Consider the following 13,088-nt stretch of genomic DNA (forward strand, 5'->3'; position numbering starts at 1 on the left):
CTAACTGGCGTCCCCTGCATTGCAAGATGGATTCTTAATCACTGGACCACCAGGGAAGTCCCCCCAGGAACTTTTTAAACCTTGAAAAATCATTGAGGATACCAAAGACCTTTTGTTTATGTGAGTGATGTCTATCAGTATTTACTGTATTAGAAAATAAAGTTGAGAAATTTAAAAATACATTTATTAAGTCATTTAAAAAGTAACAAGCCCATTACATGTTAACATGAATAACAGTTTTACAAAATAATTATATTTTCCAAAACAAAAATTTAAGTGATAAGAGCGGCATTATTTTACATTTCTGCAAATATCTTTAGGTCTAGCTTAATAGAAGACAGCTGGTGTTTGTTTCTATATTCAGTCTATAGTAGTATATTGTTTTGATTGAAGTATATGAAGAAAATAGACTCACACAGAGATGGAATCAGAAAAGGGAGGAGTATTATAGTAGCCTTTTCAGATAATTGTGGCTCTTCTTGATACTATATTCCAAACTTAACAAGTGGTAGTTTTTTAAAGGTCAGTTGAAATTAGGAATTCGAAACATTATCAATGAACTTTTTATAATCTATTAAAATGTATGGTCTATCTTGCACTTTGGAAGGATTTTTTTTTATCCGTAGGTCATTTTGTAATATTTTGTATTGGTCATTTAGAAAATACTGGTTTACCGAGTTATACAGATTTTCCAAGTGTTGATGTATTTAATTACATTATACAACATAAAAAAAAAATCACCGTTCATTTCATCAGAGAAATCTTGAAATACTGAGAAGTTGTTAAGGTTACAACTGGATTCAAGTTTCAAAAATTCCAATTTTTGCTTGAAAACTCATGTCATTAATTTTGATAAAATGTCTGTCCAATGCCTAAGACTGAAATAATCAGTTTCTCTGCCAGTTTTATTTCAAATAAAAAATATTCCACGAAGAAAAATTATGGTTAATTTTGCAACTCAATTGTACAAGTGCTTTTCCTTGAGACACTATTGCACTCGGACACACAACAGAAGTACTTTGTGCTTACTTGTGACATACAGAACATTAAATAGATGAGGATGTAAGAGTTGACATTTAATAAACTAATATTCTTAAGTGGTTTTTTTTAAACCCCTAGTGTACAGTAGTAAAGAATACAATGACTGCTAGTGGTGCCACTGCCTTGGTTTGTGTAAGGTGCCAGTCACGTTGCCTACCATTGCTTTTACACCAGCAAATCTCAACACAATGGAAAAGGTAAATATATCTCTGTGTTACTATGAAAATGGTTTTGACCTCATGCATTGCCTGAAAGGGTCTTGGGCCCATCAGGGGTCTATGGACCATACTTTGCGAATCATCAGCCAAATAAACATTTGACTTTGCACACAAAAACTCAATATTTTCATATTTTTTGTCATTGCAAAGACCAGAAACAACCATCACCCAGAAGAAGGATAAAAATGTGAAACAATATGCAAGGGAATAATATATAGCACTGAAAATCGACTAGAGATAAATATATCAAGATAGATAAGTCTCACAAACGTGAGACTTAAAAATAGAGAAAGATTCATGCAGTATCACATCATTTATGTAAAGTTTAAATATATAGAGTATAAAACAATGCTATGGTTATATATATATGTAGTAAACATGTGTAGAAATGAATTGGAATGATAATTACCAAATTCAGGACAGAAGTTACCTGTGTAAGGTAGGGAATGAATTACATTTGGAGAGGAGATACATAGAGAGTTTCAAATCCATTTGCAATGCTTTCTTCATAAGTAGTGGTTGTTAAGAGGTTCGTTTTATTATTCTTTATAGGTCTTCCTATTTTGAATAATTTCATAATAAATAATAGCCTACCTACAATCACATTCTTTCAAATACTTGCTGTGGAGTTAAGCAGTCGTATAGGTGAAACATTACTATTGAAACTGCGGCATGCAGATATATAGGCATAGCTCAGAGATATTGCGTGTTTGATTCCAGACCACCACAACAAAACGAATATTGCAATAAAGTGAGTCACAAGAAATGTTTGGTTTCCCAACGCATGTAAAAAGTTATATTTACACTATACTGTAGTCTATTGAGTGTGCAATAGCATTAAGTCTAAAAAAACAATGTACACACCTTAACTAAGGAATACTTTATTGCTAAGAAGTGCTAACCATCATCTGAGCCTTCAGCGAGTTGTAATCTTTTTGCTGGCGGAGGGTCTTGCCTTGATGTTGATGCTGCTGACTGATCAGGGTGGTGGCTGATGAAGGGTGGGTGGCTGTGACGATTCCTTGAAATAAGACAATGATGTTTGAGGCATCAATTGATTCTTCCTTTCATGAACCATTGCTCTGTAGCCTGCAATGCTGTTCGAGAGCATTTTTTTTTTTTTTTAATTTGATGAAAGTTCATAATAATGCAGTTGACAAGAAAATTAGTTATTTCTGAGATATACATTTTAAGGTAATAACTAGGATTATGACTTATAACATTATACCAGAACATATAAGATTTCTAGAAATTTCATGTAATGTCTGAAACATTTATATTAACATATTTCCATACAAATAACCCAATGAAAGTTTAGTATTAGTTGTTTTGTTTGTTTGTTTTTTTATACTGCAGGTTCTTATTAGGCATCAATTTTATACACATCAGTGTATACATGTCAATCCCAATCGCCCAATTCAGCACAACACCATAACCACCCCACCGCAGTTTTCCCCCCTTGGTGTCCATATGTCCATTCTCTACATCTGTGTCTCAACCTCTGCCCTGCAAACTGGCTCATCTGTACCATTTTTCTAGGTTCCACATACATGCGTTAATATACGATATTTGTTTTTCTCTTTCTGACTTACTTCACTCTGTATGACAGTCTCTAGATCCACCCACGTCTCAACAAATGACTCAATTTCGTTCCTTTTTATGGCTGAGTAATATTCCATTGTATATATGTACCACAACTTCTTTATCCATGCGTCTGCTGATGGGCATTTAGGTTGCTTCCATGACCTGGCTATTGTAAATAGTGCTGCAATGAACATTCGGGTGCATGTGTCTTTTTGAATTACGGTTTTCTCTGGGTATATGCCCAGTAGTGGGATTGCTGGGTCATGTGGTAATTCTATGTTTAGTTTTTTAAGGAACCTCCATATTGTTCTCCATAGTGGCTGTATCAATTTACATTCCCAGCAACAGTGCAAGAGGGTTCCCTTTTCTCCACACCCTCTCCAGCATTTGTTGTTTGTAGATTTCCTGATGATGCCCATTCTAACTGGTGTGAGGTGATACCTCATTGTAGTTTTGATTTGCATTTCTCTAATAATTAGTGATGTTGAGCATCTTTTCATGTGCTTCGTGGCCGTCTGTATGTCTTCTTTGGAGAAATGTCTATTTAGGTCTTCTGCCCATTTTTGGATTGGGGTGTTTGTTTCTTTAATATTGAGCTGAATGAGCTGTTTATATATTTTGGAGATTAATCCTTTGTCCGTTGATTCGTTTGCAAATATTTTCTCCCGTTCTGAGGGTTGCCTTTTCGTCTTGTTTATGGTTTCCTTTGCTGTGCAAGAGCTTTGAAGTTTCATTAGGTCCCATTTGTTTATTTTTGTTTTTATTTCCATTACTCTAGGAGGTGGATCAAAAAAGATCTTGCTGTGATTTATGTCAAAGAGTGTTCTTCCTATGTTTTCCTCTGAGAGTTTTATAGTGTCCAGTCTTACATTTAGGTCTCTAATCCATTTTGAGTTTATTTTTGTGTATGGTGTTAGGGAGTATTCTAATTTCATTCTTTTACATGTAGCTGTCCAGTTTTCCCAGCACCACTTATTGAAGAGACTGTCTTTTCTCCATTGTATATCTTTGCCTCCTTTGTCATAGATTAGTTGACCATAGGTGCGTGGGTTTATCTCTGGGCTTTCTATCTTGTTCCATTGACCTATGTTTCTGTTTTTGTGCCAGTACCATATTGTCTTGATTACTGTAGCTTTGTAGTATAGTCTGAAGTCAGGGAGTCTGATTCCTCCAGCTCCGTTTTTTTCCCTCAAGACCGCTTTGGCTATTCGGGGTCTTTTGTGTCTCCATACAAATTTTAAGATGATTTGTTCTAGTTCCGTAAAAAATGCCATTGGTAATTTGATAGGGATTGCATTGAATCTGTAGATTGCTTTGGGTAGTATAGTCATTTTCACAATGTTGATTCTTCCAATCCAAGAACATGGTATATCTCTCCATCTGTTGGTATCATCTTTAATTTCTTTCATCAGTGTCTTATAGTTTTCTGCATACAGGTCTTTTGTCTCCCTAGGTAGGTTTATTCCTAGGTATTTTATTCTTTTTGTTGCAATGGTAAATGGGAGTGTTTCCATAATTTCTCTTTCAGATTTTTCATCATTAGTGTATAGGAATGCAAGAGATTTCTGTGCATTAATTTTGTATCCTGCAACTTTACCATATTCATTAATTAGCTCTAGCAGTTTTCTGGTGGCAGTTTTAGGATTCTCTATGTATAGTATCATGTCATCCGCAAACAGTGACAGTTTTACTTCTTCTTTTCCAATTTGTATTCCTTTTATTTCTTTTCCTTCTCTGATTGTCGTGGCTAGGACTTCCAAAACTATGTTGAATAATAGTGGTGAGAGTGGACATCCTTGTCTCGTTCCTGATCTTAGAGGAAATGCTTTCAGTTTTTCACCATTGAGAATGATGTTTGCTGTGGGTTTGTCATATATGGCCTTTATTATGTTGAGGTAGGTTCCCTCTATGCCCACTTTCTGGAGAGTTTTTATCATAAATGGGTGTTGAATTTTGTCAAAAGCTTTTTCTGCATCTATTGAGATGATCATATGGTTTTTATTCTTCAATTTGTTAATATGGTGTATCACATTGATTGATTTGCGTATATTGAAGAATCCTTGCATCCCTGGGATAAATCCCACTTGATCGTGGTGTATGATCCTTTTAATGTGTTGTTGGATTCTGTTTGCCAGTATTTTGTTGAGGATTTTTGCATCTATATTCATCAGTGATATCGGTCTGTAATTTTCTTTCTTTGTAGTGTCTTTGTCCGGTTTTGGTATCAGGGTGATGGCGGCCTCATAGAATGAGTTTGGGAGTGTTCCTTCCTCTGCAATTTTTTGGAAGAGTTTGAGAAGGATAGGTGTTAGCTCTTCTCTAAATGTTTGATAGAATTCACCTGTGAAGCCATCTGGTCCTGGACTTTTGTTTGTTGGAAGATTTTTAATCACAGTTTCAATTTCATTGCTTGTGATTGGTCTGTTCATATTTTCTGTTTCTTCCTGGGTCAGTCTTGGAAGGTTATACCTTTCTAAGAATTTGTCCATTTCTTCCAGGTTGTCCATTTTATTGGCATAAAGTTGCTTGTAGTAGTCTCTTAGGATGCTTTGTATTTCTGCAGTGTCTGTTGTAACTTCTCCTTTTTCATTTCTGATTTTATTGATTTGAGTCCTCTCCCTCTTTTTCTTGATGAGTCTGGCTAATGGCTTATCGATTTTGTTTATCTTCTCAAAGAACCAGCTTTTAGTTTTATTGATCTTTGCTATTGTTTTCTTTGTTTCTATTTCATTTATTTCTGCTCTGATCTTTATGATTTCTTTCCTTCTGCTAACTTTGGGTTTTGTTTGTTCTTCTTTCTCTAGTTTCTTTAGGTGTCAGGTTAGATTGTTTACTTGAGATTTTTCTTGTTTCTTTAGGTAGGCTTGTATAGCTATAAAGTTCCCTCTTAGAACTGCTTTTGCTGCACCCCATAGGTTTTGGGTTGTCGTGTTTTCATTGTCATTTGTCTCTAGGTATTTTTTGATTTCTTCTTTGATATCTTCAGTGATCTCTTGGTTATTTAGTAACGTATTGTTTAGCCTCCATGTGTTTGTCTTTTTTACGTTTTTTTCCCTGTAATTCATTTCTAATCTCATAGCATTGTGGTCAGAAAAGATGCTTGATATGATTTCAATTTTCTTAAATTTACTGAGGCTTGATTTGTGACCCAAGATGTGATCTATCCTGGAGAATGTTCCGTGCGCACTTGAGAAGAACGTGTAATGCTGCTGTTTTTGGATGGAATGTCCTATAAATATCAATTAAATCTATCTGGTCTATTGTGTCATTTAAAGCTTCTGTTTCCTTATTTATTTTCATTTTGGATGATCTGTCCATTGGTGTAAGTGAGGTGTTAAAGTCCCCCACTATTATTGTGTTACTGTCAATTTCCTCTTTTATGGCTGTTAGCAGTTGCCTTATGTATTGAGGTGCTCCTATGTTGGGTGCATATATATTTATAATTGTTATATCTTCTTCTTGGATTGATCCCTTGATCATTATGTAGTGTCCTTCCTTGTCTCTTGTAACATTCTTTACTTTAAAGTCTATTTTATCTGATATGAGTATAGCTACTCCAGCTTTCTTTTGATTTCCATTTGCATGGAATATCTTTTTCCATCCCCTCACTTTCAGTCTGTATGTGTCCCTAGGTCTAATGTGGGTCTTTTGTAGACAGCATATATATGGGTCTTGTTTTTGTATCCATTCAGCAAGCCTGTGTCTTTTGGTTGGAGCATTTAATCCATTCATGTTTAAGGTAATTATTCATATGTATGTTCCTATGACCATTTTCTTAATTGTTTTGGGTTCGTTTTTGTAGGTCCTTTTCTTTTCTTGTGTTTCCCACTTAGAGAAGTTCCTTTAGCATTTGTTGTAGAGCTGGTTTGGTGGTGCTGAATTCTCTTAGCTTTTGCTTGTCTGTAAAGCTTTTGATTTCTCCATCATATCTGAATGAGATCCTTGCCGGGTAGAGTAATCTTGGTTGGAGGTTCTTCCCTTTCATCACTTTAAGTATATCATGCCACTCCCTTCTGGCTTGTAGAGTTTCTGCTGAGAAATCAGCTGTTAACCTTATGGGAGTTCCCTTGTATGTTATTTGTCGTTTTTCCCTTGCTGCTTTCAATAATTTTTCTTTGTCTTTAATTTTTGCCATTTTGCTTACTATGTGTCTCGGCGTGTTTCTCCTTGGGTTTATTCTGTATGGGACTCTCTGCACTTCCTGGACTTGGGTGGCTATTTCCTTTCCCATGTTAGGGAAGTTTTCGACTATAATCTCTTCAAATATTTTCTCCGGCCCTTTCTCTCTCTCTTCTCCTTCTGGGACCCCTATAATGCGAATGTTGTTGCGTTTAATGTTGTCCCAGAGGTCTCTTAGGCTGTCTTCATTTCTTTTCATTCTTTTTTCTTTAGTCTGTTCCGCAGCAGTGAATTCCACCATTCTGTCTTCCAGGTCACTTATCCGTTCTTCTGCCTCAGTTATTCTGCTATTGATTCCTTCTAGTGTAGTTTTCATTTCAGTTATTGTATTGGTCATCTCTGTTTGTTTGTTCTTTAATTCTTCTAGGTCTTTGTTAATCATTTATTGCATCTTCTCAATCTTTGCCTCCATTCTTATTCCGAGGTCCTGGATCATCTTCACTATCATTATTCTGAATTCTTTTTCTGGAAGTTTGCCTATCTCCACTTCATTTAGTTGTTTTTCTGGGGTTTTATCTTGTTCCTTCATCTGATATATAGCCCTCTGCCTTTTCATCTTGTCTATCTTTCTGTACCTGTGGGTTTTGGTCCACAGGCTGCAGGATTGTAGTTTTTCTTGCTTCTGCTGTCTGCCCTCTGGTGGTTGAGGCTATCTAAGAGGCTTGATGGGAGGCTCTGGTGGTGGGTAGAGCTGACTGTTGCTGTGGCGGACAGAGCTCTAATCCACTTTAATCCACTTGACTGTTGATGGGTGGGGCTGGGTTCCCTCCCTGTTAGTTGTTTTGCCTGAGGCAACTCAACACTGGAGCCTACCTGGGCTCTTTGATGGGGTTAATGGCAGACTCTGGGAGGGCTCATGCCAAGGAGCACTTCCCAGAACCTCCGCTGCCAGTGTCCTTGTCCCCACGGTGAAACAGAGCCACCCCCCGCCTCTGCAGGAGACCCCCCAACACTATCAGGTAGGTCTGGTTCAGTCTCCCCCAGGGTCACTGCTCCTTCCCCTGGGTCCCGATGCGCACACTACTTTGTGTGTGCCCTCCAAGAGTGGGGTCTCTGTTTCCCCCAGTCCTGTCAAAGTCCTGCAATCAATTCCCACTAGGCTTCAAAGTCTGATTCTCTAGGAATTCCTCCTCCCGTTGCCGGACCCCCAGGTTGGGAAGCCTGACGTGGGGCTCAGAAGCTTCACTCCAGTGGGTGGACTTCTGTGGTATAAGTGTCCGCCAGTCTGTGAGTCACCCACCCAGCAGTTATGGGATTTGATTGTACTCTGATTGCGCCCCTCCTACCGTCTCACTGTGGCTTCTCCTCTGTCCTTGGACGTGGGGTATCCTCCTTGGTGAGTTCCAGTGTCTTCCTGTTGATGATTGTCCAGCAGCCAGTTGTGATTCTGGTGCTCTCGCAAGAGGGAGTGAGAGCACGTCCTTCTACTCCGCCATCTTGGTTAATCTCCTGTTCGAGAGCATTTTACCCACAGTAGAACTTTCAGAATTGGGAGTCAATCCTCTCACACCCTGCCGCTGCTTTATCAACTAAGTTTATGTAATGTTTTAAAACTTTTGTTGTTATCTCAACAATCTTCATAGCACCTTCACCAGGAGTAGATTCCATCTCAAGAAACCACTTTCCTTGCTCATCCATAAGAAGAAACTCCTCATCCATTAAAGTTTTATCATGAGATTGCAGCAATTCAGTCACATCTTCAGGTCTCACTTCCAATTTTAGTTCTCTTGCTATTTCCACCACATCTGCAGTTACTTCCTCCCCTGAAGGCTTGATCCCCTCAAAGTCATCCATGAGGGTTGGAATAAACTTCTTCCAAACTCCTGTTAATTTTGTTATTTTGACCTCTTCCCATGAATCATGAATGTTCTTAATGGCATGTAAAATGATTAATCTTTTCCAGAAGGTTTTCAATTAGCTTTGTTCAGATCCATCAGAGGAATCACTATCTATGGCAACTATAGCACTATAAAATGTATTTTTTAACTAATAAGTCTTGAAAGCCAAAATTATTCCTTGATTCATGGGCTGCAGGATGGATGTTGTGTTTGCAAGCATGAATAAATCTCATTGTACATCTCCATCAGAGCTCATGGGTGACCAGGTGCGTTATCAGTGAGCAGTAATATTTTGACAGGGTTTTTTTTTCTGAGCAGTAAGTCTCAACGGTGGGCTTAAAATATTCAGTAAATCATGTTGTTAACAGATGTGCTGTCATCTAGGCTTTATTTTTCCATTTATAGAGCAGAGGCAGAGCAGATTTAGCATAATTCTTAAGGGCCCTAGGATTTTCAGAATGGTAAATGAGCCCTGGCTTCAATTTAAAATCACCAGCTGCATTAGTCCCTAACAAGAGAGTCAGCCTGTCCTTTGAAGCTTTGAAGCCGGGCATTGATTTCTCCTCTCAAGCTATGAAAGTCCTAGATGGCATCTCTTTCCTACACAAGGCTGTTTTGTTTACACTGAAGATCTGTTGTTTAGCGTAGCCACTTCCGTTCAGCACTTGCTGCTTCACCCTGTACTTTTATGTTGTGGAGATGGCTTCTTTCCTTAAACCTCATTAACCAACCTCTGTTAGATTTCTTCTGCAGCTTCTTGATCTCTCTCAGCCTTCACAGAATTGAAGAGAATTAGGGCCTTGCTCTGGGTTAGGTTTGGCTTAAGGGAATGTTGTGGTTGGTGTGATCTTCTGTCCAGACCACTACTACTTTCTCCATATCAGCAATGAGGCTGTTTTTCTTTCTTATCATTCATGTGTTCACTGGAGTAGCACTTTTAATTTCCTTCAAGAACTTTTCCTTTGCATTTACAACTTGGCTAACTGTTTGGTGCAAGAGGCCTAGCTTTTGGCCTGCCTCAGCTGTTGACATGCCTTCCTCACTAAGCTTAGTCATTTTTAGTGTTTGATTTACAGTGAGAGATGTGTGACTCTTTCACTTGAACACTTAGAGGCCACTGTAGGGTTACAGTTGGCTGAATTTCAATATTATTGTGTCTCAGGGAATAGGGAGCCCCAAGGAGAGGGAGAGAGATGGGGAAAGGCTGGTCAGCAGAGCAGTCAGAACACAAACAACATTTATCAATTAAGTTTGCATCTGATACGGGCACCGTTTGTGGTGCCCCCAAACAATTACAATAGTAACAAAGATCACAGATCACCATTACAAATATCATAATGAAAAAGTTTGAAATACTGCAAGAATTACTAAAATGGGACAAAGTCAGGAAGCGAGCAAATGCTGTTGAAAAAATGACTTGCTTGATGCAGGGTTGCCACAGACCTTCAATTTATAAAGAAAGGCAGTATTTGCGAAGCACAATAAGGTGAAGTGCAATAAAACAGGTACACCTGTAAAGTCAGGGACTAACTTCACAGTAATGGTGTCATAATCTCTAATAACACCAAAAAGATATTCAGCTATATGGGGCTGCTTGTTTTCCTTAGAGGTAAGGACGACTCAAGCTCACTACTTAAATAGATTACCTTCAAGTCATTCATTCTCATTTACAGAAAGCATCTCTCCATCGCTCCTTGCAGGTATAAACCAGAAGTGTCTGCTCCCACAGCAATCCAGGCAGTCAATTTAGTCGCTTCATGTTTTCAGCATTCTCAGCAGCCAGAGCTCTGTGGCATCTGCTGTTTTAATTCCATCTTCGGGGGGCTCCTTGCCCTCTTGAACTTTGTAATTGAAGTGGAAGTACTTTGCTCTGCTACCGTCACTGTAACCTCAGCAGCCTTTGAACTTTCACCTTACTCGACACCGCCACCCCAAGCCTGTCCTTTCCAGGGATTTGAAATGTAAAACAAACTGCCTGGGCTTAGTTAGTGGTAACAGACACCAAAATAATCATAATTTCCATAATGGCTTTTTCATTTTGGGGGACAACCTCAAGAGCAGGGCAACTGGTGAGGCCTTAATCCAAGTTAAATTAGTCTCTTGATGTATTTAGCTACATTCCTTTTTAATGTATAATTCATTTTCTTGGTTTTTTCCTGTTGATTGTGGTCTCCAGGATGAATGCAGTTTTAATGCCTTCATCCAAATCAGGGGATAATTTCCCTAGGAGGGCTTTAACCACTTCAGAGATTTTCTGTCCAGGTGGGATATGCTTCCACTCATCCTAAAAAAGTGTCCACACAAACATTAGCAGGTTATCTGAAACTTCTTGCAGTCCAAGGCATGTGAGTAAAGTCTATTTTTCAGTCCTTGGTGGGACAGGTTCCTCTGTGTTGAGTTCCCATCTGGGGAGGTCTGACAGCAGTCTTTGGGTTATTTTTCAAGACCTTGTGGGAAAGAGCTCTGTCTCCTTTTCTGGGGTTTTCATGAGTGCCATCTGTAGGCTTAAAGCATGTTCTGGTGGGACTCTGATGTCAAGCTATTCTGGTGAAAAACTTCAGGGTGAGGTCTATCAGGAAGTTAATCAGCTCATTCCCCACTGTCAATTTTACCCAGGGAGATCCTTTTGTGGAGAATTAGGCACTCAAGTCCAAGGGAGCCCCTGGGCCTCTTCAGAGGGTTCCTCTCTTTCTACCATGAGAGGCTCTCGTCTTTTATTGCTCTTCTGTTTTAGCCTAGGCAATCTGTTTTCCAGTGTTCCTCCTCCTTACAGTAAGCACATTGTTCCTTCCCCAGTGGGGGCTTACCTCTCTTCCAGTTACTCGCCTCTGGGAATCCAATGCCGCTGCCAAAAACGTGGCATTTCATTTTGCATCTTCTTTCTTCTGTTGTTGTTCCCTGTTCAATACTTTAAAAGCAACATCTACCAGTTGAGAAGGGTTCATTCCAAATGTCCCATCTAATTTTTGCAACTTTCTCTTGATACCCGAGGCACATTGCCCCAAAAGGTCAAATTTACCACTCTAATATTTTCAGGGGCCTCGAGATCTGCATTAGTATGATGTCTGTAGGCCTGATAAATCCTTTCCAAAATTCAGAGAGGTCTTTGTTTGTTTTGCTGAATTTCTTGAATTTTGTTCAGAATCTTTTGCTTTGGTTTTCCTTTTCAAAGCTCTGCCAAGATGCACTAATAAGGGCCTTCTTCCCCTACGAGGGTCCCAGTTTGGTTCAGCTGTGAGTGCTACCAAGTGGGCTTCAGGTGTAGAGGATCCTCCCTATGAGGAGGGTTGCGATCTTTCCAACTAAAGAAGTCTGAGAAACCTAGCCGGCTGGTCGTTTACATTTAGGCCCCCTATGAGATAATGGCACAAGAGCAATTGCCCTGTCCTGAAACCAAATTGGGTGCCCTGTCGGGTCTTAGATGGCGATACCAGACCAAGTCCCTGTGCCCCAGAAACTAACACAGGATTTTCTAATCGATCCCTATAAGGAGGGGAAGCCCTGAGCCTCAGTGTCAGGAATTGGGGCTGCATAAGAATGGAAGGTGTGTTAGTTTCTGCTTTATAACAAAGTGAATCAGTTATACATATACATATGTTCCCATATCTCTTCCCTCTTGCGTCTCCCTCCCTCCCACCCTCCCTATCCCACCCCTCTAGGTGGTCACAAAGCACCGAGCTGATCTCCCTATGCAATGTGGCTGCTTCCCACTAGCTATCTATTTTATGTTTGGTAGTGTATATATGTCCATGCCACTCTCTCACTTTGTCACAGCTTACCCTTCCCCCTCCCCATATCCTCAAATCCATTCTCTAGTAGGTCTGTGTCTTTATTCCTGTCTTGCCCCTAGGTTCTTCATGACCTTTTTTTTTTTTTCTTAGATTCCATATATATGTGTTAGCATATGGTAATTGTTTTTCTCTTTCTGACTTACTTCACTCTGTATGACAGACTCTAGGTCCATCCATCTCACTACAAATAACTCGATTTCGTTTCTTTTTATGGCTGAGTAATGTTCCATTGTATATATGTGCCACATCTTCTTTATCCATTCATCTGATGATGGACACTTAGGTTGCTTCCATGTCCTGGCTATTGTAAATAGAGCTGCAATGAACATTTTGGTACATGACTCTTTTTGAATTATGGTTTTCACTAACACACCATTGTAAAGTAATTATACTCTAATAAAGATGTTTAAAAAAATCAGTTGACCATATATGTATGG

General features: G+C 39.0%; 1 protein-coding gene across 1 annotated transcript in view; it reads right to left on the reverse strand.

Moving 5' to 3' along the window:
• Positions 1 to 2,276: 2,276 nt before the first annotated feature.
• VEPH1 (ventricular zone expressed PH domain containing 1) overlaps positions 2,277 to 13,088 on the reverse strand; it is a 238,717-nt gene continuing 227,905 nt past the window's right edge. The window contains exon 15 of the transcript XR_011074282.1: positions 2,277 to 2,356. The gene's annotated coding sequence lies outside the window, so the exon portion shown is untranslated. The remainder of the gene's footprint in view (positions 2,357 to 13,088) is intronic.

Source organism: Eschrichtius robustus, chromosome 6, assembly GCF_028021215.1.
Source record: "Eschrichtius robustus isolate mEscRob2 chromosome 6, mEscRob2.pri, whole genome shotgun sequence".
NCBI lineage: Eukaryota > Metazoa > Chordata > Mammalia > Artiodactyla > Eschrichtiidae > Eschrichtius > Eschrichtius robustus.